The 14,182-nt window shown below is 38.8% G+C and overlaps 1 pseudogene; it reads right to left on the bottom strand.

Annotated features, from left to right (window-relative positions):
• Window positions 1-2,459: 2,459 nt before the first annotated feature.
• On the bottom strand, window positions 2,460-11,268 carry LOC119038395 (septin-7-like; annotated as a pseudogene).
• Between the last annotated feature and the right edge of the window lie 2,914 nt (window positions 11,269-14,182).

The following is a 14,182-nucleotide window of genomic DNA, read 5'->3' as shown; positions in this document are numbered from 1 at the left end:
ACCAGCTGACAGTCTGATGGGAACTCCTTTGTAGGTGACTGTCTCCTAATCTCTTGCTGCTTCTAGAATTCTCTCTTTCATTTTAATCTTAGTTAATGTAATTATGATGTGCCTTGGTGTGTTCCTCCTTGGGTCCAACTTCTTTGAGATGCTCTGAGCTTTCTGGACTTCCTGGAAGTCTATTTCCTTTGCCAGATAGGGGAAGTTCTTTATTATTTGTTCAAATAAGTTTTTCACTTGTTGCTCTTCCTCTTCCCCTTCTGATACCCCTATAATTAGGATGTTGGAATGTTTAAAGATGTCCTGGAGGTTCCTAAGCCTCTCCTCATTTTTTTGAATTCTTGTTTGTTCATCCTTTTCTGTTTGGTTGTTTCTTTCTTCCTTCTGGTCCACTCCTTTGGTTTGAGTCCCAGTTTTCTTCCCATCACTGTTGGTTCCCTGTGCATTTTCCTTCATTTCACTTAGTATAGCCTTCATTTTTTCACTTAATTTGTGACCAAATTAAATCAATTCTGTGAACATCCTGATCGCCAGTGCTTTGAACTGTGCATCTGATAGGTTGGCTATCTCTTGGTTGCTTAGATGTATTGGCTCCGGGGCTTTGATCTGTTGTTCCATTTGAGCCAGGTTTTTTTTGTCTGTAGGGGTCTTAGGTGTTCATTGGGGGTGGGACAACCCAATCCTTGCGTTCTGACACTGTATGTGGGGATAGGGTCAGAGAGGGAACAATGACACTTGCTCTGCTCTCTCTCAGATTTTGGTCCCTTCTGCTGCTTCCCACAAGCAAATTGGACCCTTCTGGTGCTGGTTCCCAGGTGGATGGGCTTGTGTATATTCTAGGACCCTGTGGATCTCTCCAATAAACTCCCTATGAGGCTGGGAATCTCTCTCCCAGCACCTCAATCCTCACAAGTGTTTTCAATCAGTGCTTTTAGGCTTTATTTCCCAGCACTGGGGCCCTCGGTTGGGCAGTCTATCTCGCTCCCTGTTTTCGCCTGGCTTATATGCATGTGAATATGTGACTGTGGTCTGCCAGCCATCTTGTCTGCCTCACTGGGTCTGCTCCTTGCCACCCTGAGCCTGGGGTCTGCTAGCCACTGCTTTTTCCTGCTGGGACCCCTCTCCACCAGCCACTGACTCCACCTTTCTTACGGGTCTGGATGAATGCTCATCAGACTTTTGTACAGTTCAATTTTCTGTCAGTTCTGGGTTTTTTTTTTTTTGTAAATTTTTGTTGTCCTTAATTTTGGTTGTGTGAGGAGGCACAGTGTGTCTACCTATACCTCAATCTTGGCCAGAAGTCAGGAAAGATATTTTTTAGGGGTACAAACTTGCAACTAGTTGATAAACAAGTTCTGAACATCTAACACATGGTATAGTGATTAGTCAGCAATATTGTATTATAGACTTCAAAGATGCTAAGAAACTAAATCTTAACTGTTCTCACCATAGAAATGATAATTGTATGAGATGATAAAGGTATTAGCTAACAGTTTGATGGTAATAATTAGCAATATACGAACATTTCAAACCAACATGTTATACATCTTAAATGTACATAATGTTCATTATATGTCAATTATATTGCAATAAACAGAAAGGTGTTAGTCTCTTTATTGCACAGACATCTAAAGATTATTGCAATAGGTAATTACAAACAGGAATGCTGTGAAGGCAAACAATAAAGTAGAGATTCTTTTTCACATCACAACATTGTCTATTATGTGACTTTTTGCAATATAAATAAAAATACAGAAATACGACATATGAGTATGGCTACGTGCACAGTGGTGGCTTCTGGTGACTTTTTTCTCTTTGCAAGAGGCCATGATTCCCATTTCTAGTAAAGAGACTGCAGAAGTAGAAATAGGTTGGTAATTAGTTCCACAATATTACCTAGAAGTGACCTATCAATGCTTTTCCCTCTGCTACTTATTATGAAGTGTAAAAAGAAATTAAAGGGAAGTTTCCTTGTTGGTTTCTACCATATGAAAGATGCTACAGCAGGGACAACATGTAGAAAATACCCAAATTAAATGTTACTACCAAAATGAGCAGTAATGAGATCATGGCTAAAGGGGTACTAAATGAGAATAATGTATACTTAAAGAATCCAAAACAAACAAAAAATTTTAAAAAGCTGTTATAAAAAAGCTCTAGGTGCATTGTAAGCATATAGGTGTTTTCTCACGTGTCTTTCCAAACAACAGAAGTGTCAAAAATGGGCTCAACTGTGTTAGACTAAATCCCACTGTTGTATATGCTGCATTGGATGGAACCTTTGTATTATAATTGTCATAGAGAAGCATAGTTTGCTTCATATTATGGCAATTTATCCTTGGTGAAAAGTTTTAAGTGTTCTTTTATTTTGGCATTTCCTGTAAACAGTCATGCACAAACCCGCAGAACATGATTGTACAATAGCAAATTTTTTTTTGCCTTAAATTGAAGACATCTATTTAATAATAATAAAAAGAAAATGTAGGGAAGGTAATTGACATATTTCTTAGAACTGTGAAATCACGATGTTCACTATTTTCAACTTCAGCAACACCCCAAGGATACTGTCTTTCTCTGACCCTTTTGTCATTAACTTCAATGATAGTATTACTATCTACCACGGCAAGAGGTAAATGGTCTGTTATCTTTTTAACAAACTTATTTTCGTCTCCATTACCTGACTCTGGAAATTAATGTATTTTAATTTTATGTTCTTGGATTTCTTTAATTATGTGTGTTTTTTAAACTGTTAGCACTTCTGCAGTGTGAGTGTGTCTACATTGGCAATAAATGGGATAATCATTTTTTTTTCATGCAAGCGCTTCATAAACTGTGCCCAATGGTTTAAATCGATGTCCTGAAGGAGCAATGAGGCACCAACAACACTGCACCCTGTTATCAGGCGTCTCTGACTTCTGTGGACTTGAGGGTCTGCATTTAGGTGCCTCAAATTTACGACGAATGTGTAGTGCAGCAGGCTGCCAGCAATTACTGTTACCCACCGCATCTCCAAATCCCGGGGTAACCACTATTGTGCGCAGCAACCGAAGCCCACCTTCTTTGATAAAAGTTTGGATTTTTCCGCGTGTATTTTTTTTTTCTTTTTAAAAATTCTATGGGAAGGGCCTGGATACTCTGTGAACACAAATCTGTGAGATAATAATGAGTTGATTACCGCTGACTTTCCCAGTCCAGATTCACCCACAACCCTAAGTGTGAATTCAAATCCCCTCTTCACTGATTTTCTATATGCTCGATTTGCGACGTTCGCAAGTCCCACATAGGTTCTTCTGCTGAGCCACGGTGCAGCTGTGGACGTCCCTCTCAGCAGTGGGGATCTCTCCTCCAAGGACAGCTCTGCGTCCTCCGCGACCAGCCAGGGAGCAGCGCAGCCTGCCGCCTGCACCGGTTCTGCCGGGCGGACCCCGCCGTGGCTCGCTCACTCCTCTGCACCCCCGCTCCCCTCACCTCCAGCCCCCTCCGCACAGGGGTTCCTCGCACCTCCTCCGAGGAGGCTTCAGCCAAACGGAGGCTGGCTGCAAGTCGTGAGAGGGATCACTCGCTCCCGCCTCGCTGCTGGGCTGCAGCACGGCTTCCTCGGGGAAGCGGATTGGCACGGCCAGGGTCGGGGGAGCCAGGGGTCAGGGGGAGCCAGGCCCCTGTGCACGTTTCTTCAACACCGCCTCTGAGGTTAAAGCTGGAGGTGTTTGTTTTCCATTGATTTAGATGGAGTGGTCAGGGAGGGTTGTGCTGGAGAGTGACATATAAATTGAGAGGTTAAGAATGAAAAGATCTCGGGAGAATCCTGAGAATGAAATAGCCTGCGAAAGTCAAAAACAGCTTATTATGTTCGAGGAAGGTCATGAAAAAGACAGGGAGTAGGCGCGACGATGAGATTGTTGAATCAGAAGAGGACCGGAGCCTGCAGGGCCTGAGATTAAAAAAGTCTGTGTTGCATTTTGAGGGCAAGAAGCCACCGATGTATTTTAAGCAGATGACTGACATTATCTGACCGCTGGTTATGTGGAGACTGTATTGGGGGCCAAGTGTGGCAGAAGGGAGAAGAGCTAGGAAGTTATTCCAGTGGTCCGGGAGGGATACGGTGCTTTGGGCTGGAGAGGTGGCAGTGAAGGTGAGGCAAAATGAATGATTAAAAGATTATTTTTAGGATGTTAATGATTAGGACATTGTGGCCGAATGGAGGGAGTGACTAGACTGTGGGGGAAACTGTGCGGTAAGTTAGGACGTGCCCCCTCCACGACCTCGGAGACTAGATGGCTGACTGGCCTGCAGCCATAAAGTAGGAGAACAGTCTGTATGTGGATGTCCCAGATCTCTCAATGCCCCCGTGTCCCAAGGCTCCTGTGTTTATTACAAAAGTGTGGAATTTTCACACACTTCTCCCTCCCCAACCCTGTAAGTGGCACCACAGCTGGAAGCAGGGTGTGGTCTTTTCTCCCAGCATTCGGATGCTCTAGGTGCACTTCCCTGTCACATGAGTAATAAAGGGCATGTCCACAGCATGTCCACATCTGTTGGTCTTTTGGGTGGTTTTATTTTTGGAATATCACAAACACAAGTGCAGCTCTCTGGCTTGGAGCTCCTGTGTCACACCGACTAACTTCAAGCCTTGAACGATGGAGTAGATGCTTGTGCCATTTATTGTGATATTGTCAGTAGTGGAGAAAAAAGATTTGAAAGGTGAGTGGATGGAAGTATTTGGGTGTGGGGTGGATTCAGGAATTTTGTTTTTGACAATTTAGCTTTGACAGGCTTTTGACAAATCCAGGTAGAAATGCTGTATTAGTCAAGGTTTTCCAGAGAAATGGAACAATAGGAGATATAGGTATAGATATAGATACATAGATATAAAGGGGAGGAATTAGCTCATGTGGTTATAGAAGTCCCGAAGTCCCTTGATCTGCCATCTGCAAGCCTGAGAACAGGAAAGCCGGTGGTATAATTTGGTCCAGATCCAGAGGCCTGAAAATGGGGTGCTGTTTGTGTAAATCACGATCTGAATCTGAATACCAGAGAATGAGAGGCTCCAATGTCTGAGGGCAGGAGAATATGGGTGTCTCGGCTCAAAGGTAGAGAGAGTTTGCCTTTCCTCCGTCTTTTTATTCTGTTTGGGCCCTGACTGGATCAGATGCTGCCCGCCCACACTGAGGACGGTCATCTGCTTTATTCAGTTCACCAATTCAAATGCTCAGCTATTCCAGAAATACCCTCATAGATACATGCAGAAATAATGTTTTACCAGCTATCTGGGCATCCCTTACCTCAGTCACATTGATACATAAAATCAATCATTATAGTTACCAAATGTTTAGTTGGACAAATGAGTCTGGAGCTCAGAGGAAAGGTTTGGGCTAGAGAATAAATTTGGGAGTGGTTAACACATAAATGAAATTTCAAGCAAGAGATAGGCTAAAATCGTCAAAGGAGAGGGTGTTGGGAGAAAAGTGGGGCAAAGAAGAAGGTATAGCAAGCAAGATGGTGAGGAAGTTGCTCTAATAGTAGGAAGGAAGTGAGAGCAAAGTAAAAGGAAGGGAAAAGCTAAAAGGGAAGAACAGCAAAGAGCATGGAAGAGTCAACTTTGTTGAATGTTGCCAAGATGTCAAATAAGGTGAGACCTTGAAGTGCCTAGTGGATTTTGCAACAGTTCACTGGTGAGCGTGAAGAAGAGGTTTTCGGTAAAGTACTGTGTATGAAAGCCAGATTGGACTGAGGCCAGTCAGGAATGGGAGGTGAAAATGAGGAAACAATGTGTGTGAACAACTTTTTTCAAGAAGTTGTCCTGTAAGGGAGTAGAAAGTTTGCTATTAGCTGAAGGAAAACATTGTGAAGAGGGCCTTGTAAAGATAATTTGAGTACTGATGGGATAATTCTTATGGGACAACTTTTGGGGATATTCATTTTGAATTCTACAGATTGCACAAGAGCTGTATAGCACAGAGTTGAGAAGCTTGGTCTCTGGAGCAGGCTTCACAAATACTGGCTCTTCCCCTCAGTGGCTGTGCGAAACCACTGAGTGAGTTATTTGACCAGGCTGTGTCTTACTTCCCTCATTCGTAATATGGGGAAAATGATAATACTTATGAGGTTAAACAGGTCCATATTTGCCAAGTCCTTAGAACAGGTCCTGGCAGATAGTACACACTATAGAAATGTTTGCTTAATATATAAACATAAACACAACATGCCACAAATAATCATAACCAGAATTTCTAAGACATTAAGTTTACACATTTTTAAAGCCTTTAGCAATACCAAATTGATTTTCACAAACATCACCCGCTTGTATGTTCATGGGGAGTGAATAAGAAGGTTAGTTCTGGATGTCTTTACCAACAAATTTTAAATTCATTGCATTTTTTGCAAGGCAAAAAAATGGTTCATTGTTATTTAACTACATTAGATTGATTAATAGTTAGACTGAACATTTTTCAAGAACTTGCTGGCAATTTTAGTTTTGTCCAAGATAAGTTGTCCATTTTTGTTAATTGTTTTTCTTTAAAGAACTGTTAAAGCAGCTCATAAAACTTGCAGCCTTTTGTTGTTTGCCTGCTAACTGGTGGTTTGGGGTCCAAAAAGATCTTTATTTGTCATCCAACATATGTACTTTTCTGTATTTTTTCTCTTCTTCACTCAGAAATGAGATATTTATCTATTTTACTTCTTGTATTTTGACAGTATGATTTTCTGAATTATATTTATAATCTAGCTAGACTTTATTTTAGTGTGTAGTATAAAGCAGGCATACAATTTTATTTTTAAAGAGATATTTAAGCAGTTTTACCAACATCATTTAATGAATAATCTATTCTTCTCTTATGGATTACATATAAGTCCTGAGTCATATGCAACCATTTATAAATATTTGGATCTATTTTGAACCTTCTTTCTAGTCTTTCCATTATTTTTTTTGTTGTTCAAATAATCTGTTCCCCTTATTCCTGTTTTAGTGTAGCCCTCTCAGTTATAATGGCTTTGAAATGGAAAATTTCAAATCACATCAATACAAACTAATATAATTTTGTATCTGATCTATTAAATCCATTAATTTTTTAAAAATTGATGGTATGTTTTCAACTTTTATTTCTTAAATTTAAAAATTAGTGTCTTTTAAAGTTATACATAAACATTCTGGTAGGATGGTGATAAAATTTACATCATCCTTGTGAAATAATTTAGGGTTATTAAGGCTCCCATGGCGTGATGTCTGTGTTGGGCAGGGCCTTGTATGTGAGCAGGACCAGGGAATGTTAGGAGATATTATTCTCATGATTAGGTTACTAACCAGTTGACTTTTGAGTTAATCACAAGTGAGATTTTCCAGGTGAGCTGGACCTAATGAGGTGAGCCCTTACTGGGGCTTGGGCCCTTCCTGAAAGAGAGATTTAAAGTTCAAGGCAGGAGGGCAGGACGTATTCCATATGAGGGAGGTTCTCCACTGCTGGCTTTGAAGATGGACAGGGGCCACGTGGCTGGGGCCAGGGAGTGGTCTCTTCGAATGGACAGCATGCCCTGACAAATAGCCAGCGAAGAGCTAAATTTTGCCACCAACCTAAATGATATTGGAAGAGGACTCTGAGATCCAGATGAGAATACACCCTTCTGGCACCTGGATTTTGGCCTTGTGAGATCCTGAGCTGAAAATCCAGCCATGTCACATCTGGACTTCTGACCTACAAGGGCCATTGAGCTAGTCAATGGATTGCATTTTAAGCTGCTAACTTTGTGGTGATTTGTTACACAGCAAAATAAATCTCATGCAGTCTCCACTTATTAATGTCTTCATTTTCATAAGACTCACTAAAGATTTATAGTATGGGTTCTATGTTTATTGGTAACTCTATTCCTGAGTATATCGTTCAGGGCTCTTGCAGACAACATAGTCCTCTAGGAAGTGTCAGCAGAAAGAGTGTTTATTGGGAAAAAAAAACACTGAGTCCTTTACAGAACCTCTGGAAAACTTGGAGAACCAGGTTTAGATGCCAGATATGCAGGGACAAAGCAGCCAGGTGGAACCTGCCTGACCACAGGATGGAGCCACTCTCACTGAAGCATGCTGCTGATGTGTCACTGCCGTTAGCACCGCTCACACATTCTGGATGCCCGAAACCATGTCACAGATGCTCTGAAGGAATAAAATTTCTTAGCTACCAATATTGCCCAGAGATCTGATTTTCGTGCCTGCAGCTGCTGCCTCATGTTGTTTACTTTCTCCCCTAGGTTTCACTTAGTGCTTCTGTGTAGTGGAAACCAGGCCACACATCAGAGTTCACCTGCAACAAAGATGGGAACATGTAGTTTTAAGGCTTCTAGCCTCAATAATATAAGGAGGCAAGCTAGAAGGGTATAGAAATGGGTGCTAAATGAGCAGGTTTACAATATCTGTCCTTCTACACATTTCACATCATGCTGCAATTGTGAAATTGGTCATTTACTCTTAAGTTTTAAAAGAGGTTGTTACAATATAGGACAGCTATTAAATTGTACACAGTTATCTTGTGATCTTGCATCTTGCCATATTTCTAATAGTTGTAAATTTTCAATGTACTCTTGTGATTTGAAATCATAGTATTAGTCAATTACCATGCTTTAGTTAAATAACACCAGTCTCCAAACAACAAAGATCAAATTTCAGTAAACATGAGATATTAACTGTAATTGCACAACGTACATATTTTCTGCTAGGTCTATAGTCTACAAATTGCTACCTAACAACAGGTGCACATCATGATCACTTCTTTCTCAGTCTGTTGGTGACTTGTCACTTCGCACATGTTAGTTCATGCAGAGGCAGCACAGCATGTAGTTATGCTGTCTCCTTGTGAAAAACCCATGTGGCATTTTATAAGAATGAATAATTGGCCCTGGCTGGTGTAGCTCAGTGGATTGAGCGTGGGCCTGTGAGCCAGAGGATTACAGTTCGATTCCCAGTCAGGGCACATGTCTGGGTTGCAATCCAGTTCCCAGCAGGGGACGCACGAGAGGCAAATATACATTGATATTTCTCTCCTTCTCTCCTTCCCTTCCTCTCTAAAGATAAGTAAATGGAATCTTTAAAAAAATGAATAATTGAAAGAAAGAAGGAAGTGGTTCTCTTTCATCAACAAAGATTAAGGTGCAGCAAAGAAACAAAAAATGGTAGCACTGGAAGTAAAATTTGAATCAGACATAAGTGAGGTTGGAGAATAAATAACTGATCATGGAAATGTAACACTGCTGCTGCTCCAGTGATTCTAGATGTGCAGCCAGACCAAGTTAGTGAAAACCAACTTACTGACATAAATGAGGGAAGTGGTTGCCACGGGAAGGGTAAAGATGTCCTATAGGACGTGAAACAGAGAAAAAACTTTATGTTAAAGGAGCACTCAGAGATTTTTCATTACATTGAAAGAACAAAAGATGAAATGTTGGAAGATTATCCAAATTCCAAAAAAAAAATTTATCAAAACATAGAGAAAATACTTTCTCTGTATATTACGTTGTACCATGAGAAGGCACTGTTGCAATTTGATAAGGTTTTTACAAAGAAATAAGACACTTTAATTTTCCAGGCTTCTAGTGTTTTAAATTACAGTGTATTAAATAAATATTAGTTTTATTATTTTCTATTCCCATAAATATTTATAACTGACACCAAGTGAGATTTCAATGTCTTGACAAAACATTTTAAAGGTCATGGAACAAAGATTACTTTGTACAGTTTCATCTTGTGTGGTTATTTTTATGGTTTTGCCTATTTCCCTTATATTCTCATATCAACTAAACCTTCAGGACAAAGATAAATAATATTTGTTAGATGGGGCCTCACTTAAAGAATGACTAGACTAGATATAGAATCTTGGGACAAAATAATGTATTCTAAAAAATTTATACTGTTATATTCTGAAATTCAGTGTGGGGAGGAGATATTCAAAGCTGCTCTTATGTTCTTTCTTTTTATGGATTTTAATTTTTTAATTTTATATTTAGATATGTTTTGTAGGAGTGTTTTTGAGTTTCAAGAGGATTGCTCTTCATTCGTCTTATAGCATGTCCTTACCTACAAGTTTTTGATTGTTCAGCTTAAGGATGTGTGTGGTACTGTGTGGCTAGAACTTTTTTCTGTCTTCCTATGAAACATGGATGTTGAATCAGAAAGAAGAGTATGAGTTTCCTTTACCTTAGAGTGAGTCCTCTCCAGTATAACAACTCTGATTTAAGGGTGTTCCAATAAAATATAAATATATCCATTTCAGTAAGCTTCTTAGAAGGAATCAGGGTGAAATTACTATGGCTATGCTACCATTTTCTCCAGAAATTCACAACTCATTCTTCAGCTTTTTCTTTGTTCTACTGAAATGTTTAGTCTTAAAAACAAATATAGGAGGAGCCTATTGCTTGTAACATTTTAATTCAGTATTTTAGTGCATAATTTCACATAGGAAGAAAGGATTGGAATGAGAAAGTTTAGCATCTGATGGTATATATAGGGGGCTGAGTTATAATCTCCTCAGCGGGGGACTTTACTTGGTCTAGACTGTATCTGTGTTATCAAAAACAAAAAGGACAAAATATGGAAGCAAATGTGTGAGAAACTATACTTCAGTTTGGTTGACTGTTTTTATCTAACCTAGTATTTAAATTATTGCTGCGTTATAGGAACCCCATGCCCAGAGCATCTAAACAATAAGAAATGGCTCATTAGCACAATAATGGCTGCTGAAAAATTAATAGTGCTGGCTTCGATTGGGAAAAAAATCCCCCGCAGCATAGATCACTGGATTCTTGAATTATTGAAACTGGCTAAACTAGCATACAGATCCTTAAGGTGTCTGATAAAGAGTGGGACTATGGATTGATTTGGACTTCCAACCCAGAGCAATACTTTCCATAATTTAGATCCTGTCAGGAGATACAGAGTTTTATCAAGTAGTATTGACTTTTGGGCAAAGATCAAGTGAAGACTCATTCTTTGTTACTTTAGTGTCCTTCTTCCTTGACTCTCTCTACTGCTGGGTGCAATTTTTCATTTTTATCTTTTCTCTGTCATTGTTTTATATTAATATCTTTTTCTCTCCAAATGATTTGGATAAATTGCCTTTATATGAAAATACAGTGAAAACTGCCTTGTGGTTTTTTCTTAAGGAAACAATTTAAATTTATGATATGAAGGTTTTGGGCAGTAAATGAAACTCACATGATGTCCACGACTGCTACCGTGATCATATCATCATGAGGACAGAATGCAGCTACTTTGTCTCTTTTCCTCATTTGGTCATGCCACTCAACACAGATTTATGGACATTTCAGTTCCATGGAGAAAGGCCATTGACATGTAAATTGTTAAACAGGTAGTACCCCAAGGTTTGAAATACTTTATGGTAATTCGTTTTGCTTTAAAAACACACATTTTCCCTAGGAAATAAAGCCTTACAGGTAAACTTGAAACTATATTAAAAGGGAAAAAAATCTTGATATATGAGGTCTGTTCAGAAAGTATCCCATAATGTAATATGTAAAACAGAGATATTTATCAAAGAAGATACAAGATACAATAAACACTGTACATAGGACAATGACATTTCAGTCCCCTTCAAAGTATGCACCTCGGTGCCTCACACAGTTCTCCCAATCACCATCAGCTGCCCCATTGTGTTTTCCTGAGTTTAATTAATAGTCTGAAATCTCTTTCCTTTCAAAGGTGATTTTAGTTTTGAGAAAAGCCAGAAGTCACAGGGTACCAAATCTGGGCTGTAAGGGTATGAATCACCCAGGGGATTTGATGTTTTACCAAAATACTCTATATGAGGCATGATGCGTGGTTGGGTATGTTGTTGTGATGAAGCTGCCAATCCACGTGCCCATAGCTATGACAGTTTTTTGTTGTACTGCACCTCTCAACCAATGAACAACATTGAGGTAGTACCCTTTATTGCCTGGCCTGGAGGAGCATACTCGTGATGGACAACACATTCCCTATCAAAAAACAGTTAATATGGTCTTGATCTTATTGTGTCTTTGCTGTGCCTTCTTCTGGGGCCTGGGGAACAAGGCAACTTCCATTGGGAAGACTGGGCTTTTGTTTCTGAATCATATCCATAGACCACGATTCATCTCCAGTTATAACCTTCTTGAGGAAATCTGGTTCATTGGTAGTGGTTTGAATCAAGTCATTAGCAACTGCAATGTGATATTTCTTCTGCTTTATTAGCAGAAGCTGCAGAACAAATTTTGCCAAGACACATTTCATGCCAAGATTCTGCATCAAAATCTTGACACAGTAGTTTTTGGAATCCTCAGGTTGGCTTCTAGTTTTTGCACTGTCAGTTGCCAATTTTTGTTGATTGCAGCCTGTACATGTTCAACATTCTTGAGTGTTTGGTTTCTTGCAGGCCTTCTAGAATGTGGATCACTTTCAGCAAATTCTTAACCATCTTTGAAGCATTTATGACAAACTTTTATTTGTGCTGCACTCATTGCCTCATCCCTGAAAGCCTCTGAATCCTCTGAATATTTTCCGTGGAAGAATGTTAAAGCTTAATGAAAATTTGATGCAGATTTATTGCTCTACTTGCTCAGTCATTTTGAATGACATGGGCACAGAGGACACATGCTCATTCAATGGCGTCTACTGTCCCCACTGACTAGTACAGTGAAGTTGTCATTGTTCACTCATGTGCATTCCAGTGTACTCTCCTTGGTTGCCAGGTTATGTTGATGTCCTGCAAACTGTTCTCATTATATTAACAACAACTAGACTTTTTCCAGACAGACCTTGGTATGCTAATTATGAATAGTATAATTCACCATGACAGCAATTTTAATTTTTTAGTTACATAAGTGACATCAGTTAACTTTAGAGATCAGTAAGAACATACAAAACAAAACAAACAAAAGCTTCCCATTCCCACATTAGTAACTATTTTTACTTTTTTGGAATCTACCAGGTGAAGATGTTTCCCTTTCCCCACTGAAAGAGAATAACATCAACTTTTCTCTTTGGAAGCTGCTTGTTTTTTTGCTTTGTAATATAATAGAGACATCGATTCACAATAGTAAATCTACTTTACTATATTTTCATGATTCCATAACAATCTTGTGAATAGATGTATTATCATTTATATGTTCATACTATTTTTTTAGATGTGTATGTGGTTTCTTAATTTTATATTGTAATGAATCTGTGGTAAATATTATGTCTAAAACATTTTTAAAGATCTGTAGTCATTTCTTTAGTATGAATAACTATGTTATTTATTGTTAAAGGGTATAGAAAATTGCCAGCTACATGCTTGAAGAGCTGTACTAATTTGCGTTCCTGCTAGTGGAAATGAGAGTGTCACTGTCTCCAAATATTTGCCATAGAATTGTGTAATTTTTGTTATGCCATTTTAATTTGCATGTTTTGTGCATACTTGTAAAAGTGAACATTTTCCTGTTTGTTTTTATATACTTTCTTTTGTATTTCTTTTTTGAAAAGGAATAACAAATAATTAATTGAAAGAAAATAATAAATTTATGCTCACAGAAGTGTAGCAGTAAGGGTTATCATAACAGTGTTTTGTTTAATAAAAATGACATAAACAAACTAGATATTTAACAATAAGGGTCTTGGTATTACACAGATAATATAACAGGCATTATAAGTAATGGCATCTGCCAGGCACTGTGCAAATTATTTTACATTCATTATTTTCTTTATTTACAACACATTTATGAGGTAGGTACACTTATTAACCCTATTATACAGATAGTGTAACTGAGGCTTAGAGAAGTTAATTTGCTCAAGACTATGTATCTAGGACTCAAACTGAGGTCTGTCTGACTCCAGTGTCTTTATTCATATCCACTATTATCTGCTCAAGATGCCCAAAAAAACAGATGGCTACCTGGATGTGTCCTTATGGAAATCTTTTCTACAATGAACATTTATTGCTTTTGAATTTAGAAACATAATTAGTAAAAAATGAAGTAAATTTAAGTAAAATAAGTTTTTGAAATAAAGGAGCAAAGGTCCAGAAGAAGAACTTCTGGGCACAGTTGAAACAGACCGTGCTCCTTTCTTACAGGTGAAGACCTGGGGGGATAAATAGCTTAATCTCCTTTGGCATTTTCCACAATCTAGAAACTCAGAAGCCAAGATGAGGTTGCCTGTGAAAAGTAGCATGTGTAACTTTTAATGTTT

This window comes from Artibeus jamaicensis, unplaced genomic scaffold (assembly GCF_021234435.1).
Source record: "Artibeus jamaicensis isolate MK-2021 breed Jamaican fruit bat unplaced genomic scaffold, CSHL_Jam_final contig_384, whole genome shotgun sequence".
In the NCBI taxonomy this organism is placed as follows: Eukaryota; Metazoa; Chordata; class Mammalia; order Chiroptera; family Phyllostomidae; genus Artibeus; species Artibeus jamaicensis.
The sequence above is the reverse complement of the archived record's forward strand: the minus strand, read 5'-3'. Positions and strand labels throughout refer to the sequence as shown.